We start from the raw sequence: 20,034 nt of genomic DNA on the forward strand, positions 1-20,034 counted from the left end.
TTTACTCAACCTCTCCCTACAGCTCAGCCCCTCGAGTCCTGGCAACATCCTCGTAAACCTTCTCTGCACCTTTGGCTTTTGCATTTGGTAAGTGCATTTAAAGTACATGATTAAAGGGTTTTCAACAACAAAAATCTGGATAATTTATGGGATTTAATCCTTCTGCGATGAAAGTTGATGGAAAGGTCTTGAATTTAACTGTGCTTCAGAATTTCCTGAAGCACTTAATAGCCAAATAAATACTTCTAACACATAGACCTTGTTAAAACTTTGGAAGCATGGTATTAATTTGCAGGAAGCTCGGTCCCAAAAACACCAATGAGGTATTGATCAGTTATTTGTTGTTATGCTCCAGAACAAGGGGTCACAGTTTAAGGATAAGGGGGAAATCTTTTAGGACCGATATGAGGAAAACATTTTTCACACAGAGAGTGGTGAATCTCTGGAATTCTCTGCCACAGAAGGTAGGTGAGGCCACAGTTCATTGGCTATATTTAAGAGGGAGTTAGATGTGGCCCTTGTGGCTAAAGGGATCAGGGGGTATGGAGAGAAGGCAGGTACAGGATACTGAGTTGGATGATCAGCCATGATCACATTGAATGGCGGTGCAGGCTCGAAGGGACGAATGGCCTACTCCTGCACCTATTTTCTATGTTTCTATGTTTTCTATGTCTATGCTCTTGTTTACTTTAATTTAGAGATACAGCATGGAAACTTGCCCTGTTGGCCCACCGAGACCACGACGACCAGCGATCACCACACATTAACGCTATCCTACACACACTAGGGGCAATTTACTTTTTTAGACCAAGTCGATTAACCTACAAACCTTTGGAGTGTGGGATGAAACTGAAGATCTCTATTCCTTTGAGCGCAGGAGGATGAGGGGGGATCTTATAGAGGTGTATAAAACCATGAGAGGAATAGATCGGGTAGATGCACAGAGTCTCTTGCCCAGAGTAGGGGAATTGAGGACCGGAAGACATAGGTTCAAGTTGAAGTGGAAAATATTTAATTCGAATCTGAGAGGTAACTTCTTCACACAGGGCTATGGAACAAGCTGCCAGAGGAGGTAATAATAATAATAATAAATTTTATTTATGGGCGCCTTTCAAGAGTCTCAAGGACACCTTACAAAAATTGAACATGTAGAGGAAAAACATGTAAGGGGAATGAAATAAATAGTAGAGACATGACTAGTACACAAAATAAAGACAGAATTCAATACAAAACACAGTATGAGGCAATTAATGCACAGATGAAAAGGGACGGGGACGTGGGGCTAAGGATAGGCAGAGGTGAAGAGATGGGAGGTAGTTGAGGCTGAGGCTATCCCAAGGTTTAAGAAACAGACAGGTACATGGATATGACAGGTTTGGAGGGATATGGGCCAAACACAGGCAGGTGGGACTAATGTAGCTGGGACATGTTGGCTGGTGTGGGCAAGTTGGGCCAAAGGGCCTGTTTCCACAAGGTATAGGGCCTGTCCCACTGTGGGCATCTAAGTAGAAGAGTTTAGGAGAGTATGAAAAAGTGTAATGGTCGTATCGCCAAAGTAGAACACCTCTTTTGACCTTCCTCGACTAAGTAGAGAACCTTCTACGAATAGGTTGAAGATCTCTTTCCACTCTGTAGAAGACTAGCTTTGACTAGCTTCGGGAAAATTGGACACCGAATAGTGGAGAGTGAAGACGACCTCCTTCGACTACCCTTGATTACCTACGACTAACATGCCGACCTACTTCGACTAAACCTATGAGTAAAAAAAATGTAGATTTTATTTCCATGGCGACCTTTTTTTACTCGCGGACATTTTACAGCATGCTAAAAAAAACGCCGCAACCAAACTGAGGCCTCGAGTACGCGGAGACCACTCTCGAGCATGAAGGAGAGTTACAAAGACCTCCTAGGACCTCGTGTCGACCATGCTGCGAGTATGAGTCAAGGGCAAACTCTTCTGAAACCCGCAGATTAGGTCGCCGCAGTGGGACAGCCCCTTATCACTCTATGACTTTATCTCGGAGAAACCCCACGCAGGTCACGGGGAGAAGGTACAAACTCCGTACAGACAAGCACCTGTGGTCGGGATTGAACGCGGGTCCCTGGTGCTGTAAGGCAGTAACTCTACCGCTGTGCCACCGTGTCACCCTTGGTTGAGAAATAAATAATGAAGGCTTCAGGGAAGAACTCTTTTTTTACTACAAATAGCACCCTCCGCTTTTTGATCCCCCAACTGAAAGGTTGGTGTGTTTTTTGGATCATTTGAAAGAGAAAAGGACGTACCTTTAGAAAGGAGATGAGGAGGAATTTCTTTAGTCAGAGGGTGGTGAATCGTGGAATTCATTGCCACAGACGGCTGTGGAGGCCAAGTCAGTGTGGTTTTTTTAAGGCAGAGATACAGTTCTTGATAAGTACGGGTGTCGGGTTTTGGGACAAAGGCAGGGGAATGGGGTTGAGAGGGAAAGTTAGATTAGCCATGAATGAACAGCTACTTCCCCACAGCCGTCAGGCTATTAAACTCAACATCAAATAAGCTGTGAACAATAACAGTCTATTATTATTATTGCACTATATCTGTTTATTTATGGTGTATATATGGTCTATGGTCTATAGACACACTGAAATTTTATCTACCGTTCTGTATTATGTTTACATATTCTGTTGTGCTGCAGCAAGCAAGAATTTCATTGTCCTATCTGGGACACATGACATTAAAACCCTCTTGACTCTTGACTTGAGTAGAATTGATGGGCCGAATAACCTAATTCTACTCCCATAACTTAGCCTTAAGAACAGGCATCTGAGGAAAGACATTCTTGCCATAGAAGGAGTACAGATAAGGTTCACCAGACTGGGATGTCAGGACTTCCATATGAAGAAAGACTGGATAGACTCGGCTTGTACTCGCTAGAATTTAGAAGATTGAGGGGGGATTTTATAGAAACTTACAAAATTCTTAAGGGGTTGGACAGGCTAGGTGCAGGAAGATTGTTCCCGATGTTGGGGAAGTCCAGAACAAGGGGTCACAGTTTAAGGATAAGGGGGAAATCCTTTAGGACCGAGATGAGAAAAACATTTTTCACACAGAGAGTGGTGAATCTCTGGAATTCTCTGCCACAGAAAGTAGTTGAGGCCAGTTCATTGGCTATATTTAAGAGGGAGTTAGACGTGGCCCTTGTGGCTAAAGGGATCAGGGGGTATGGAGAGAAGGCAGGTACAGGATACTAAGTTGGATGATCAGCCATGATCATATTGAGGGCAGTGCAGGCTCGAAGGGCCGAATGGCCTACTCCTGCACCTATGTTTCTATGTTTCTATGTTTCTATGTATGACAAAATTTTTCCAAGGGGAGAATCAGGAGGGCAAGATACGAAGGCTTTTTTCGTCGTTAATGACATCTTCGCTTCTGACAAGAACCCAGCGTGTTATATTGATACAAACAAGATGGGAATCGTGTTCTTTTGATGAGGACTGACATGCTTTGCATTGCGAAAAACAAAAAAACCCACAAAATCACCCAGGAGAAAATTAATTCATTCAGACATTTTATGCAACTTAAAAAATGAGTGTTGAAATGCAACCATGCTTGTTTTTTTGTAATCCTCAGAGCCGTAACCAGGGGAAAATCATCAACAGGTCTGTTCACACACAGAGGCTGCCTAAAGCTGCTGCAATACACAATTAATGCAGGTTAATCTGCAAGAAAACAGCTGTAAAGACTGAAATTATTTATTTGAAAAGAGAAGGCAATTACGATGCTAATTGATCTATTTCTTTCATTTGTGATTATAAATTACAGGATATTCTTTATTTCGTGCATCAGAGAATATCCTTCGGAATTGATAGCTACATTTTCCAGTTCCACTGAAAAGAATGTGTCGATGTGTCGTAAGGAACTGCAGATTCATAGATTCATAGAAAATAGGTGCAGGAGTAGGCCATTCGGCCCTTCAAGCCTGCTCCGCCATTCAATATGATCATGGCTGATCATCCAACTCAGTATCCTGTACCTGCCTTCTCTCCATACCCCCTGATCCCTTTAGCCACAAGGGCCACATCTAACTCCCTCTTAAATATAGCCAATGAACTGGCCTCAACTACCTTCTGCGGCAGAGAGTTCCAGAGATTCACCACTCTCTGTGTGAAAAATGCTTTTCTCATCTCGGTCCCAAAGGATTTCCCCTTTATCCTTAAACTGTGACCCCTTGTCCTGGACTTCCCCAACATCGGGAACAATCTTCCTGCATTTAGCCTGTCCAACCCCGTAAGAATTTTGTAAGTTTCTATAAGAAACTATCAGATGCTGGTTTACACCGAAGATAGACACACAATGCTGGAGTAACTTAACCCAAAACAGCACCCGTTCCTTCTCTCCAGAGATGCTGCCTGGGAAGGCAGCATCTCTGGAGAGAAGGAACAGGTGATGTTTTGGGTTAAGACCCTTCTTCATCAGGGGTTCCCTTGCACCTCCTCCAACCTCATCTGCAACATCCGCTATTCCAGGTGTGGATCCCTGCACATCGGCGAGACCAATCTCAGCCGGCTCGGCGATCGTTTCGCTGAACACCCCCACTCGGTCCGCCCAGACCCACGTGATATCCTGGTTGCCAAACATCCCAAACCCCATTCCTTCTCTCCAGAGATGCTGCCCTGACTCACTCAATTACACCAGCATTTTGTTTCATAAGTGGTTATCATAAGCGATAGGAGTAGAATTAGGCCATTCGGCCCATCAAGGCTACTCTGCCATCCAATCATGGCTGATCTATCTCTCCCTCCTAACCCCATTCTCCTGCCGTTTCCCTATAACATCTGACACCGCACTAATTAAGAATCTTTCTATCTCTGCCTTAAATATATCCACTGACGGCCTTTACAGTCTTCTGTGGCAAAGAATTCCACAGATTCACCACCTTCTGACTAAAGAAATTCCTCCTCATCTGCCTAAAAGAACATCCTTTAATTCTGAGGCTATGACCTCTAGTCCTAGACTCTCCCACCAGTGGAAACATCCTCCCCACATCCACACTATCCAGGCCTTTCATTATCCTGTACGTTTCAATGAGGTCCCCCCTCATTCTTCTAAACTCCAGCGAGTACAGGCCCAGTGCCGACAAACGCTCATCATATGTTAACCTACTCATTCCTGGGATCATTCTCGTAAACCTCCTCTGGACCCTCTCCAGAGCCAGCACATCCTTCCTCAGATACGGTGCCCAAATTTGCTCACAATATTCCAAATGTGGCCTGACCAGCGCCTTGTAGAGCCTCAGTATTATATCGCTACATTTCATATTATGTCTATCTTAAGAATTAATTGATAACAGGCTCGATATTTACAACTGGGCTGCTCTAAGTCTATGGCAAACTGGGAATTATTTTTGAACTGCCAAGGTTTGTAGGTGATGGTAAAATGGGGACCAAAACAGAAGGAAGACTGCACTTGACAATCCACCCAGCAGCTGGGAAAGTTGAAGATGAAAGAAAACTACTCTCTGTAGAGAGTTATAAAATTAGACATGTATTTCTGCAGTGTCAGCTAAGTTTAGTTTAGTTTAGATTAGATATGCAGTGTGGAAACAGGCCCTTTGGCCCACCGAGCCCGCACGGACCAGAGATCACCCCGTAAATGAACGCTATCCTACACACACTAGGGACAATTTACAATTTTACTGAAGCCAATTAACCTACAAACCTGTTCGTCTTTGGAGTGTGGGAGGAAACCGGAGCACTCGGAGAAAACCCACGCAGGTCACGGGGAGAACGTGCAAACTCCGTACAGACAGCACTCGTGGTCAGGATCGAACCCGGGTCTCTGGAGCTGCGAGGCAGCAAATCTAAAGCTGCCGCCCTGTGCCTGCAGTGGGATTGCCCAGATTGTTTTCAATTGAATACAGCTAAGAGACAAACAAAGGTGACGTTGTATATAGACACAAAATGCTGGAGTACCTCAGCAGGTCAGGCAACATCCTGACGTCCGATGATGTTGTGGTTTGGATCCAAGTTGTGCTGAGAATATAAGAGTTGAATCTCTTTCTTTAAAAATGGAAACAGCTATTTAACCCTCGGGCGGCACGGTGGCAGAGATACAGCGCAGAAACAGGCCCTTCGACACACCGAGTCCGCGCCGACCAGCGATCCCCGCACATTAACTCTATCCTATACACACTGGGGCCAGTTTTACATTTATAACTAAGCCAATTAACCTACAAACCTGTTCATCTTTGGAGTGTGGGAGGAAACCGAAGATCTCTGAGAAAACTGACGCAGGTCACGGGGGAGAACGTACAAACTCCGTAGAGACAGCACCCGTAGTCGGGATGGAACCCGGGGCTCTGGCGCTGTAAGGCAGCAACTCTACCGCTGTGCCACTGTGCTACTGCGCTACCACAATTCCACGTTGTGTCTTTTCTTTTGTAAACCAGCATCTGCAGTTCCTTGAGGAGATTTCGCCGGAGAGTGAGGAGTCTGAAGAAGGGTCTCGACCCGAAACGTCACCCATTCCTTCTCTCCAGAGATGCTGCCTGTCCTGCTGAGTTACTCCAGCATTTTGTGTCTGTCTGCAGCTGCTTGTACCTCCTTATAGATGATGCAAACTCGACTGTTGCTTTGTGAGATATCTAAACTACTGCAGGACATCAAGCCCCCTGTGTTCCTCTCTCAAGTCACAGCGCTACTTTGTCCTAATGCTTACCCGACACAAATAAACTTCTCAGTACTCACCAAATAGGAAAAATAAATGTCAGTTGGCAAACATCCGAAGAGACAAATTAATGTAATCAAAATGTTTGAAGTGCTCTGGTTCAGTGTTAAACTAATTACTGAATGTCCATTGTCACAGTTTGAGGGTTTTCCTGCATCATTTCTTCACATAATGGCTTGTTATGGATTAAAATTCATTTCCACTCAGCAATATTTCCGCTTTCCAAGCAACAGTAGTGTCTCGGGGACTTATATATATTTCCCTTTTGGAGTCATAGAGTGATACGGTGTGAAAACAGCCCCTGCGGCCCAACTTGCCCACACCGGCCAACATGTCCCAGCTACACTAGTCCCACCTGCCTGCGCTTGGTCCATATCCCTCCAAACCTGTCCGATCCATGTACCTGTCAAACTGTTTCTTTAACGTTGGGATAGTCTCAGCCTCAACAACACCTCTGGCAGCTCGTTCCATACTCCCACCACCCTCTGTGTGAAAAAGATACCCCTCAGATTCCTATTAAATCTTTTTTCCTTCACCTTGAACCTATGTCCTCTGGTCCTCAATTCCCCTACTCTGGGCAAGAGACTCTGTGCACTACCCGAACTATTCCTCTCACAATCTTCAACACCTCGATAAGATCTCCCCTCATCCTCCTGCGCTCCATAGAATAGAGACCCAGCCTACTCAACCTCTCCCTATGGCTCAGACCCTCTAGTCCTGGCAACATCCTCGTAAATCTTTTCTGATCCATTTCAAGCTTGACAATATCTTTCCTATAACATGGTGCCCAGAACTGAACACAATATTCAATACTTTTTATTCTGCCTCACTTCATAAAATGCCTTTGACCCTTTCATTCTGTTTAGAATGAAGGATTCAAAGGGCTATCGCATTCTTTTCACATAACACTTATGTGCGGCACGGTGGCGCAGCGGTAGAGTTGCTGCCTCACAGCGCCAGAGACGCGGGTTCGATCCCAACTACGGGCGCTGTTCGTACGGAGTTTTCCCCATGACCAGTGTGGGAGCACTGGTTTCCTCCCGCACTCCAAAGACGTACAGATTTTTAGGTTAGTTGGCTGGTAATATTGTTGACTTGAGAGAATTAGATATAGCTCTTAGGACTAACGGAATCGAGGGATATGGGGAGAAAGCAGGAACGGGGTACTGATTTTGGATGATTAGCCATGATCATATCGTATGGCGGTGCTGGCTCGAAGTGCCGAATGGCTTACTCCTGCACCTATTATCTATGTTTCTATATTTTTACGTTTCTAGTGTGTAGGATAGCGTCAGTGTACGGGGATCGCTGGTCGGCACGGACGCGGTAGGCCGAAGGGCCTGTTTGGGCGCTGTATCTCTTAACTTAACCAAACTAAATGAACTGGGAAGAAAATAAATCTAGAAGCCATCAGGGTGAGAGCTTCTGAATGGCACAACTTCCCAAGGCAAGTGAGATGGAGATGAGATAAAGAATTGTTATCAACACATTGAAAGTGACGGGAAACTGTGCGATTTAAATCAGTTTTGTCCACCATTAGCTGTTTCACTTGAAAAGCCAGCATTACTGGAAAAACAATATAACTGCTGACACATCTCCTGGGTTCCTTTGTGACATCCCCCTAATGAATGACACCATATTCTCACTGCCAGCTCAAGCAGAAACATCCACTTCATCATTTTCCACAGGGAGTGAATTACCTCAGTGTCAATTTGAGAATCTGAAATCCAGTTGTCATTAACTTGGAGCTTGCTTTAGACGTTAGAGAGGCAGTGCAGATACAGGCCATTCGTGCCACTGAGTCTGCGCCGACTAGCGATCACCCCGTACACTAGCGCTGTCCCACACACTCACACACTCACACACACACTCACACACACACACACACTCACACACACACACACACACACACACACACACACACACTCACACTCACACTCACACTCACACTCACACTCACACTCACACACACACACACACACACACACACACACGGGGCAATTTACAATTTTCACCAAAGACAACTATAGCCTACAAACCTGCACGTCTTTGGAGTGTGGGAGGAAACCGGAGATCCTGGAGGAAAACCACGCAGGTCACGGGGAGAACGTGCAAACTCCGTACAGACAGCGCTCGTAGTCAGGATCGAACGCGGGTCTCTGGCGCTGTGAGGCAGCAACTCTACTGCTGCGCCACCGTGTTGCCTGACCCGCTGAGATTTCCCAGCATTTTGTGTCCATCTAAAAGAAAATCTCAACTCCCTTTCAAAATGTCTCTCGTTACTTCTTAATCTTTGCAGTTGCATTGAGCTAAATGAGTGTGAGGGGAAACTAAGCGGGATATTTATCATTGTTCATCAGCTTCCCCATCAGTGCAGTTGTGCTATGCTGAGTGTGTGTTGCTGGGTCAATGGGCCGGCTAGCGAGAGTGAAGTGTGGATGAAGGTAGACAAAAATGCTAGAGAAACTCAGCGGGTGAGGCAGCATCTATGGAGCGAAAGAATAGGTGATGTTTTGTTCTGAGGCCCGAAGCGCAATGGGCTGACGTGTAGTACGCAACGGAGCGGAACGTGGGCCTTTTTTTCATCCATTTCAGTAACCGGACCGGACCCGACCCGACCCGACTCGCAGTGTAATCAACGTTGCGGGGGAACAGTTTGTGTTAATAAATTATAATTCTGAAAATGAGGAGAAGATTTTTACCAAAGAACTTTTATTTTTACGAGGATGTTTCCGTAACCGGCTTCCGTCTCCGCACTAGTATCTTTGCTCCGCTACGGGATCTTTGGTGCGGAGACGGAAGCTGGTCACGGAAATGGGGCGAAAATTACCCGTGAATCTGCCCATGACCGTACTATGTCTTTTTCGTCGAGTGATCTATCTTGCTCGCTGTAGGATCTTTGCTTCAGACTGATGTGGGGGTGGGGGGGCGGGAAGAAGAAAGGAAGAGGCAGAGACAGTGGGCTGAGGGAGAGCTGGGAGGGGGAAGGGGAAGGGAAAGAGGGAGACACAGAGGGGGGGGCAGTGAGAGAGGAGGTTGTTAAACTGTCTTCAGAGAGAGGAGGAGAACTTCTTCAAAGTAGGCATACATACCTTGATGAGATTTCGCAGTGGAGTAGACGAAATGTTTAAGAAGGAACTGCAGATGCTGGAAAAATTGAAGGCAGACAAAAATGCTGGAGAAACTCAGCGGGTGAGGCAGATGAAGTATAAACTGCTGTCGGGATGATTAGCCTGGGGAGCTCTTTTGCAAATGGGGGATAGTATTTTTAGGTCCTTAGACTTAGTGTCTTCAATCTGCAGTGATCCTTTGGAGGATTCTTGAAAACAATGCTCATTTAGCAGGAATTCTTCACTTTGAGAGTGGGCCGGGTGTTGGCTGAAGCTGCAGAGTTTAGGTTGAGGTTGTGCCGAGCTACAGTGAAAAGGCTCGTTTTGCATGCTATCCAAGCAGGTCAGACACATGATGATGAAAATGTGGATATATTATTGTCACGTGTATCTAGGTGCAGTGAAATTACTTGTGTTTGTACAAAAAGTACTAAAAAAAGTTGCCATTAAGACGTCAACATATCCTTTTCTGCTCGGTCTTCATAAGAGAGCTTTTGTTACTTTTTCTCTTTTTTCTTTTTACAGCCTATTTCTTAACTTTTTTCCCTAACTTTGCTTAATAGGTCTTTCCTTCTGATCACTTTTTCACAATATCATGATTTTTTCTCACTTTCTTTACTTTCTTTACTTTTCTCTCTTTTTAAAGCTTAAAAAATGAAGTGGTACAATAAATGTAATGTTATACTTGGCGTGTATTATTGTAATGTACTGTACTTCTAATAAATTATTTTTAAAAAAAAAGACGTCAACAAAGTTATAAAAGTACTTATCCCTTCCTTCTTTGAGACCCGGGTTCGATCCTGACGACAGGTGCTTGTCTGTACGGAGTTTGCACGTTCTCCCCATGACCTGCGTGGGTTTTCTCCGAGATCTTCAGTTTCTTCCCACACTCCAAAGACCTACAGGTTTGCTGGTTCATCGGCTTTGATGTAAATGTAAAAATTGCCCCTAGTGTGCGTAGGATAGTGTTAATGTGCGGGGGTCGCCAGTCGGAGCGGACTCGGTGGGCTGAAGGGCCTGATTCTACGCTGTAGCTCGAAACTAGACTAAAGTAGATCGTAACCTTATCCCTAATGCTTCACAGGAGAAGCAACAACAGCCAGTTTATCTCATCCCACCATCCAAGGACCCAAATAGCTCAATTCAGATGAAGCAATGATCCAGTTGTACTTCATCCAATCTATCGTGCTGCATCTGATGCTCGTGGGAAGTGTATCTCTACACTGATGAGGCTGAATGCAATTGAATGAATGAATGAAGAAGACTTTATTATCACATATTGGATGTCACAGTGAAATTCTTTGTTTTGTAAACAATACGATACGTTAAGAATAATGGGCCTGAACCACTTAGGCGACTCTTTAGGCGACTGCCAGGGACTAATTTTAATGGAATTCACCTACGACACCTGGCGACAACCTACGACAGCAAAAATTGTCGCCACTGTCGCTGGAAAATTTTCAACATGTTGAAGATTTTGCGGCATTCGCCAGTAGTCGCCCAAAAAAATCACCAAAGTGGGACAGCCCCATAAGGGGTAGGCCATTTAGGACTGAGATGAGGAAAAACATTTTCACCCAGAGAGTTGTGAATCTGTGGAATACTCTTCCACAGAAGGCAGTGGAGGCCAATTCACTGGATGTTTTCAATAGAGAGTTAGATTTAGCTCTTAGGGCTAACGGAATCAAGGGATATGGGGAGAAAGCAGGAACGGGATACTGATTTTGGATTCAAGAAGGAACTGCAGATGCTGGAAAATCGAAGGTACACAAAAATGCTGGAGAAACTCAGCGGGTGCAGCAGCATCTATGGAGCGAAGGAAATAGGCAACGTTTCGGGCCGAAACCCTACTTCAGACTGAATATACTTACTGATTTTGGATGATTAGCCATGATCATACTGAACGGTGGTGCTGGCTCAAAGGGCCGAATGGCCTACTCCTGCACCTATTTTCTATGCTTTTATGCTTCTATATGATACCATAGAACTTTATTTATCCCAGGAGGGAAAATGGTCTGCCAACAGGCATAAAAACACAACAAGATACATGAAAGATATCTCTGCCCAGAAAGCTGGACGTTAGCCAGTCATATCGCCGAATATTGTTTGTTGTGTTGTTGCTATGCTGCTTTTCAGAAAATTCCTTTGAAAAGATTTATGTTCTCTTTCACACAGCTTTACCTTTGTGGTCAGAGGCATTTGTTCAGTGGCCAGGGGAGAGAATTAGATATAAAACGAAAACTTTGTTCAAAGATATCCAAGGAGTTTGCCAAATGATGTAATGGATAGGGCATTACCACAAAGACCAATAACAGGGTATGGCCAATATCATCAAATGTTGTTTCCCCTGCTTCTACAGTACCTGTTTCCTGATGTATTTTCCTTTATTATTGGCAGTGCAGTACTGACAGCAATTTATTCTCTCTAGAGCTGAGGTTATTTGGTTGACATTTAATACACTTCCAATTTCTAGCCTTGAACCTTTTTTTTGTGTTGTGCCTCCTTGGCTTGGCAACGTGTCAGCTTTGTTGCACCGATTCATCAAACTACCTTTGAATGATTGCAAGTGGCTACGTGCAGTGATGACTTCTGCTGGATATTTTCCCTTATTTCAGCAAGGGCTTGATTACAATGCCTCTTCACCTCAACTACATTCATCACCTGGTCTTCAGAAGAAGGGTCTCGACCCGAAACGTCACCCGTTCCTTCTCTCCAGAGATGCTGCCTCTCCCGTTGAGTTACTCCAGCTTTTTGTGCCTAACCTGGTCTTCATGGTTATTTTTTGAACTAAGTCCAGTTCAGTTTAGATTTTGATCACGTGTACTGAGGTACAGTGAACAGCTTTTGTTGCGTGCTAACCAGTCAGCAGAGAGACGTTTACAGTGTACAGATACGTGATGAGGGAATAACGTTTAGTGCAAGGTAAAGCCAGCAAAGTCCGATCAAGGATAGTCCCAGGGTCACCAAAGAGGTAGATAGTAGCTCAGGACTGCTCTCTGGTTGTGGTAGGATGGTTCAGTTGCCTGATAACAGCTGGGAAGAAACTGTCCAAGCTGTTATCAGGCAACTGAATCATCCTATCCCAGCAGCATAGTCATCACTCTAGGCTTTGTGAACAATCATTGCGATTCTATCTGTCCTTATTCTTCCCTTGAAGGAAATATTTTCTTTCCACCATTTATTGTGGTTGTGATCTAAGTTACATCGGAGCGCCTTGCCCAGTTTAGTTTAGTTTAGAGATACAGCATGGAAACAGGCCCTTCGGCCCACCGAGTCTGCTCCGACCAGTGGTCCCTGCAAACTAACAGTCTGCTAACAGTGTGCTACATACTAATTCTACTCCTATCCCTTGTGACCTTATGATCATCGTATTGAAGAAGAGAGGTGTTGATGTGCCTTCTTTATAATTACATCACTATAACCTCACTGGCTTGTGACCATCTTGCCTTCAAACTCCAAGCTACAATTCTTCGTTATTCAGACCAACCAGAATGGAAGATATTTCCATCAGTTCTCCACTTAACAGGCACATAGGTGGCGCAGTGGTAGAGTTGCTGCCTTACAGCGCTTGCAACATCGAGACTCGGGTTTTTCCCGACTACAGGCGCTGTCTGTACGGAGTTTGTACGTTCTCCCCGTGACCTGCGTGGGTTTTCTCCAAACCTACAAACCTGTACGTCTCTGAAGTGTGGGAGGGAACCGGAGGTCTTGGAGAAAAACCCACGCAATAACCCGGGGGTTAACAATAAAGGGATAATGTGACTGCAAGGATAACTTGCAGTCTTTAGACTTTTTAGACTTGGGAGACACATCGCGGAAACAGGAACTTTGGCCCACCAAGTCCTGTGATTGTCCTGCACCCTAACATTATCATGCACACGAGATACAATGTTACCAAGCCAAGTAAACTACAAACCCGAACGTCTTTGGAGTGTGGGAGGAAACCAGAGCACCCGGAGAAAACCCACGCAGGTCACGGGGTGAACGTACAAACTCCGTACAGTCAGCACCCGTAGTCAGGATCGAACCCGGGTCTCTGGCGCTGAAAGGAAGCGACTCCACCGCCGCGCCACTGTGCCGCCCCATCACATGACCATGACAGTAACAAAGCACGATTAACTTTGCCTTCCACTCCCCAAAGATGCCACCTGGTGTATAGAGTGTCTTCAGCATTTTGTGTCGGACACTGTCTTCTTATCCTGAAGTCAAACAGATGCAATTGTTAAAATTAGCTCACTAATAAGCCCTCTTGTGGTCTGTGAGATCAGTAGCTGAAGAGTAAACACTCCATCAAACTACATGACCGGTTAAAATCTACAAATCTGTTTATTAGGCATTATTAAGGGGGAGGGATTTAGTTTAGTTTAGAGATACAGCGCGGAAACAGGCCCTTCAGCCCACCGAGTCCTCCCCGACCAGCGATCATCGCACACGTACTTATACTGCCCTACACACACCAGGGACAATTTACAATTTTACCAAAGCTAATTTGCCTACAAACCTGCACGTCTTTGGAGTGCGGGAGTAAACCGGAGCACCCGGAGAAATCCAACGCAGGTCAAGGGGAGAACGTACAAACTCCGTACAGTCAGCACCCATGGTCAGGATCGAACCCGGGTCTCAGTTGCTGGAAATTCAGTGGTGGACCCGTACTTGAAACTTAAAGCTTAGACGGACATTGCTTATGCACATTGGCAACGTTTGCTTCAGTTTAAGGAGTTGCAAATGAGCTTTGTGCAATCATTAACAAACGTAGCCACTTCTCACTTCCTAGCGAATGGAAGGCCATTGATCCAACAGCTGAAGTAGGAATTGCTGCCTCACAGCGCCAGAGACCCGGGTTCGATCCTGACTACGTCACCCATTCCTTCTCTCCAGAGATGCTTGCTTCACCCGCTGAGTTACTCCAGCATTTTGTGCGTATCTTCCCTTTAAACCAGTATCTGCAGTTCCTTCCTACACTATTCCTGGGTTCATTTGACTGCAGTATTTCTTGCAGGGGATGATGTAATTGACTCGTGAAGTGCATTTCATTTCATGAAAGATTGGAAAAAAAAACATTGCATCTTCCGAGCTTCATAATGAACAATAGAACAATGAGCAGATACTGATAAAGACTTTGAGTTCTGCGAATTTAAGGGATATCACAGGGATGTCATTGTACTTTAGTAACTCATCTATCGTTCTCTGTGGATTTTATTGTATTTGAAATGTTAGTTACTGATGTAGGAAATCCTGAAAGAAAAGAGTTGTTTATAATATGTTTAACCCAAGAGTCATAGAGTCAGAGTGACACAGTGTGGAAACAGGCCCTTCAGCCCAACCGACCCACACCGGCCAACATGTCCCAGCTACACTAGTCCCACCTATCTGCGTGTGGTCCATATCCGTCCGAACATAGATACATAGATACATAGAAAATAGGTGCAGGAGTAGGCCATTCGGCCCTTCGAGCCTGCACCGCCATTCAATATGATCATGGCTGATCATCCAACTCAGTATCCCGTACCTGCCTTCTCTCCATACCCCCTGATCCTTTTAGCCACAAGGGCCACATCTAACTCCCTCTTAAATATAGCCAATGAACTGGCCTCAACTACCCTCTGTGGCAGAGAGTTCCAGAGATTCACCACTCTCTGTGTGAAAAAGTTTCTTCTCATCTCGGTCCTAAAGGATTTCCCCCTTATCCTTAAGCTGTGACCCCTTGTTCTGGACTTCCCCAACATCGGGAACAATCTTCCTGCATCTAGCCTGTCCAACCCCATAAGAATGTTGTAAGTTTCTATAAGATCCCCTCTCAAGCTCCTAAATTCTAGCGAGTATAAGCCAAGTCTATCCAGTCTTTCTTCATATGAAAGTCCTGACATCCCAGGAATCAGTCTGGTGAACCTTCTCTGCACTCCCTCTATGGCAATAATGTCCTTCCTCAGATTTGGAGAACGTGCTCTATCCGTGTACCATGTCTGAAGAAGGGTCTCGACCCAAAACGTCACCCATTCCTTCTCTCCAGAGATGCTTGTTTGACCCGCTGAGTTACTCCAGCATTTTGTGTCTATCTTCGATTTAAACCAGCATCTGCAACTCTTTCCTACACACTCTATCCATGTACCTGTCTAACAGTTTCTACTTCTTCTTTTTCTTGCGTGCGGCCTAAAGTTATCGGACAACTTGTTCTATTTGATCTTATTTGATTGTGCACGCCGCTTTGATTGTATTTGTCGAAACAAGGCGGACCACGTGAAGGTTGCAATCTCCCACCCCTAACTGTTTCTTAAACGTTGAGATAATCCCTACCTCCTCCGACAGCTCGTTCAATACGCCCACCACCCTTTGTGTGAATAAGTTATGCCCCTGTCCCACTTAGGCAATTTATTTGGCGACTAGGCTGTTCCCACATGGCTGCGGGGGGTGCTGCCTGTATGGTTGTGAGTCATCTCCTCAGCTGGCCAAAGAGTCGTGGCATTTATCTGGTCGCTGCTGGATTTTGAAATGTTTCAAACTTTTCGGCGACAGTGGGTTTGACGCCAATGAGCGTAGCTTGACTTCACCTGACGTAGGTGCTGTCGTAGGTTGTCACCAGAATGACATGGGTTGTCGCCGGTGCTGACTTCGGTGAATTCCATTGGCGACTACCTACGTCAACCGGCGACAGGTACCGGCCACTGAATAGTCTTACCTTGTCGTAGCTTGTCGCGTGTGGTCGTAGGTTGTCGTAGGTGTGTGGTCGAAGGTGGACGTCCTAATGGGTCGCTGGTTGTCGGTAGCTTGCCGTAGCTGGGCGTCGACTAGGTGGTAGGTTGTTGTAGACATTGTTGTAGACAAATGTCGTTGGGGAGTCCAATCGTCTAAGTGGGACAGGCCCATTACTCCTCAGATTCCTGTCCTCAATTCCCCTACACTTCTTCATCTTCCCGATCTATTCCTCTCATGATTTTATTCACCCAATTAAGCTTAGGCACTGGTAGAGCACGATGGGAAAATATGCCAACATAGTGAAGTGGACCTAAGGATCTTGGGATAGACGGTAAATAGAACAGGCCCTTCGGCCCATTAGTGATCCCCGCACCCTAACACTATCCTACACACAATTGGGACAATTCACAATTTTCACCAAAGCCAATTAACCTACAAACCTGCAAGTCTTTGAAATGTGGAAGGAAACCGGAGATCTCGAGGAAAACCTACACAGGTCACGGGGAGAACATGCAAACTCCATACAGACAGCACCTGTGGTCAGGATCGAACCCGGGTCCCTGGCGCTGTAAGGCAGCGACTCTACCACTGCGCCACCATGCTGCCCCAATTCTTAGCATCATGCCCCCCCCCTTTACTGTGTTTTTTTCCAGTGCTACCCTGAAGTTGGTTAAGACAAACATTCTCTAATAGCCTGATAATAAAAGAGGAAAAAAGAAAATCAACTTTTAATTAATGAAAAGGGCAATAATGCATGTTAACAAGCACAGTGCCTGGTAATGAGCATTCATAATCATACATTTCTTATTTATTCAATACCCCAGCTGTTATTTCTAATTATGTACTCGCACTGACTGAGAAAAGAATTGCTAACTTCAGCACCCTGGGTTTAAACTGCTTACCACTTTATTTCCCCGTGCATTAATCTCTGATGTAGTGGAGCAGCAATTTGCAGCGCGTTTGCAGGTGTTACACAGCGGGTAAAGAGGAGAGGAATCCTCACTGCGTCTAGCGTATGCTGCCCGAGGGACATTTAAGCTCAAAAGTGGGATCGGAGCACAGCTCTGTTTGTGATGATGGCGATTCATATCATACGCTCGAATCCTCGCACACCTCTGCAGGGTGAGAGAAAACTAGTGCGTTTATTGACATGTGTCCCTGACAGGACAATGAAATTCTTGCTTTGCTTCAGCACAATCGAACATAGTAGGCATTGACTACAAAACAGATCAGTGTGTCCATATACCATTATATTCTTAAGGGGTTGGACAGGCTAGATGCAGGAAGATTGCTCCCGATGTTGGGGAAGTCCAGGACAAGGGGTCACAGCTTAAGGATAAGGGGGAAATCCTTTAAAACCGAGATGAGAAGAACTTTTTTCACACAGAGAGTGGTGAATCTCTGGAACTCCCTGCCACAGAGGGTAGTCGAGGCCAGTTCATTGGCTATATTTAAGAGGGAGTTAGATGTGGCCCTTGTGGCTAAGGGGATCAGAGGGTATGGAGAGAAGGCAGGTACGGGATACTGAGTTGGATGATCAGCCATGATCATATTGAATGGCGGTGCAGGCTCGAGGGGCCGAATGGCCTACTCCTGCACCAAATTTCTATGTTTCTATGTTTCTATGTATATACGTAAATACACACATGAATAAATAAACTGATAAAGTGCAAACTACAGATAATGGGCTATTAATGTTCAGTTTTGTCCGAGCCAGGTTTAATAGCCTGATGGCTGTGGGGAAGTAGCAATTCCTGAACCTGGTCATTGCAGTCTTCAGGCTCCTGTACCTTCTACCTGAAGGTAGCAGGGAGATGAGTGTGTGGCCAGGATGGTGTGGGTCCTTGATGATATTGCCAGCATTTTTGAGGCAGCGACTGCGATAGATCCCCTCGATGGAAGGAAGGTCAGAGCCGATGATGGACTGGGCAGTGACTGGGCGAGAGAAATGAGAAGAAAAGAACCCGCCAAAATTCAGGGATAGACACAAAATGCGGGAGCAACTCAGCGGCAGACAGGCAGCATCTCCGGAGAGAAGGAATCGGGTCAAGACCCTCCTTTAGACTGAGAGTCAGGGGAGTGAGGATCACAGGGATAAAATGTAGTTGGAGACAGTGAGACTGGTCGGAGAACTGGGAAAAGGGAGGGGGGAGGATGGAGAGAGAGGGAAAGCAAGGGTTACTTGAAGTTAGAGAAAGGTTTTAATGTTCATGCCGCTGGGGTGCAAGCTACAGCTGGGATATAGCCCGCTGAGTTACTCCAGCATTTTGTGTCTAGCTTCGATTTAAACCAGCATCTGCAGTTCTTTCCTGTACCTCCTAAATTCAGGCTCACTGTTTGGAAAATTATTGTAAGCATATAGTTAGATGAAATTGGTGATCATACACGATGAGGTAGATTGACGTTTATCTTGCAGCAGCACAGATATTTCTCCCTTCAGTCAAATTACCACCTCCAAGTACTTAGAAACTTTGGTTGCAGAAATAAAACTAGCTGTTCATGAGTTCTAGGAGCGGAATTAGGCCATTTGGCCCATCAAGTCTATTAATTCCTGGCTCTCCCTCGTAACCCCCATTCTCCTGCCTTCTCCCCATAACCCCTGGCACCCGTACTAATCAAGAATCTATCTATCTCTGCATAAAAATATCAATTGTCTTGGCTTCCACAGCCGTCTGTGGCAATGAATTCCACAGATTCGCCACCCTCTGACTAAAGAAATTCTTCCTCGTCTCCTCTCGAAAGGAACCTTTAATTCTGAGGCTGTGTTCGAGACTCACCCACTAGTGGAAACATGTAGTGGAAACAACACTTCAACCTTCTTAAGGCCCTGTCCCACTTTCCCGAATTACTCACGAACTCTGTCGAGTTTTCCCCTTGATTCGAACTCGGGGAAATTACGGTGGTAGCCGTTCATAGGTACTCAGGGCTATTTTTTTAAACTCGTGGACATATTTCAACATGTTGAGAAAACGTCCCAACTTACTTGATGCCCAGAGTTCCTACGGCTGGCATTACGAGCCGCTACAAAACATCTACAGACTCCTACGGCCTCCCACGAGCTCGCTACCGACATTCCCCGGGAGGGTTCGTAAGTAACTCGGGAAAGTGGGACAGGGACTTTAATGTTTATCTTGCAGCTGAACAGATATTTCAGCTTTCACTAAAATTACCACCCGCAAGTACTTAGAAACGTTGGTTACAGAAAAAAAACTAGCTGTGAAGATGTCTGAGTGCCTAGACCGTATATTGGAGATACTTTACTGCCAGAAGTGTTTGTATTATCAGCTGGACGAAAAAACCCTCCATTAAACATCGCACTGAATGGTCAGAGGATAACAATAAAATAACAGGTTTAATTCAGTTTAGTTTGTTGTCATGTGTGCGTGACATGTGATAATATTAAAGAATCATTCATAAGTTATTTAAGAAAGAATTGCAGATGCTGGAAAAATCGAAGGTAGACAGAAATGCTGGAGAAACTCAGCGGGTGAGGCAGCATCTATGGAGCGAAGGAATAGGTGACGCTTC

Source organism: Amblyraja radiata, chromosome 32 (assembly GCF_010909765.2).
Source record: "Amblyraja radiata isolate CabotCenter1 chromosome 32, sAmbRad1.1.pri, whole genome shotgun sequence".
Classification (NCBI taxonomy): domain Eukaryota; kingdom Metazoa; phylum Chordata; class Chondrichthyes; order Rajiformes; family Rajidae; genus Amblyraja; species Amblyraja radiata.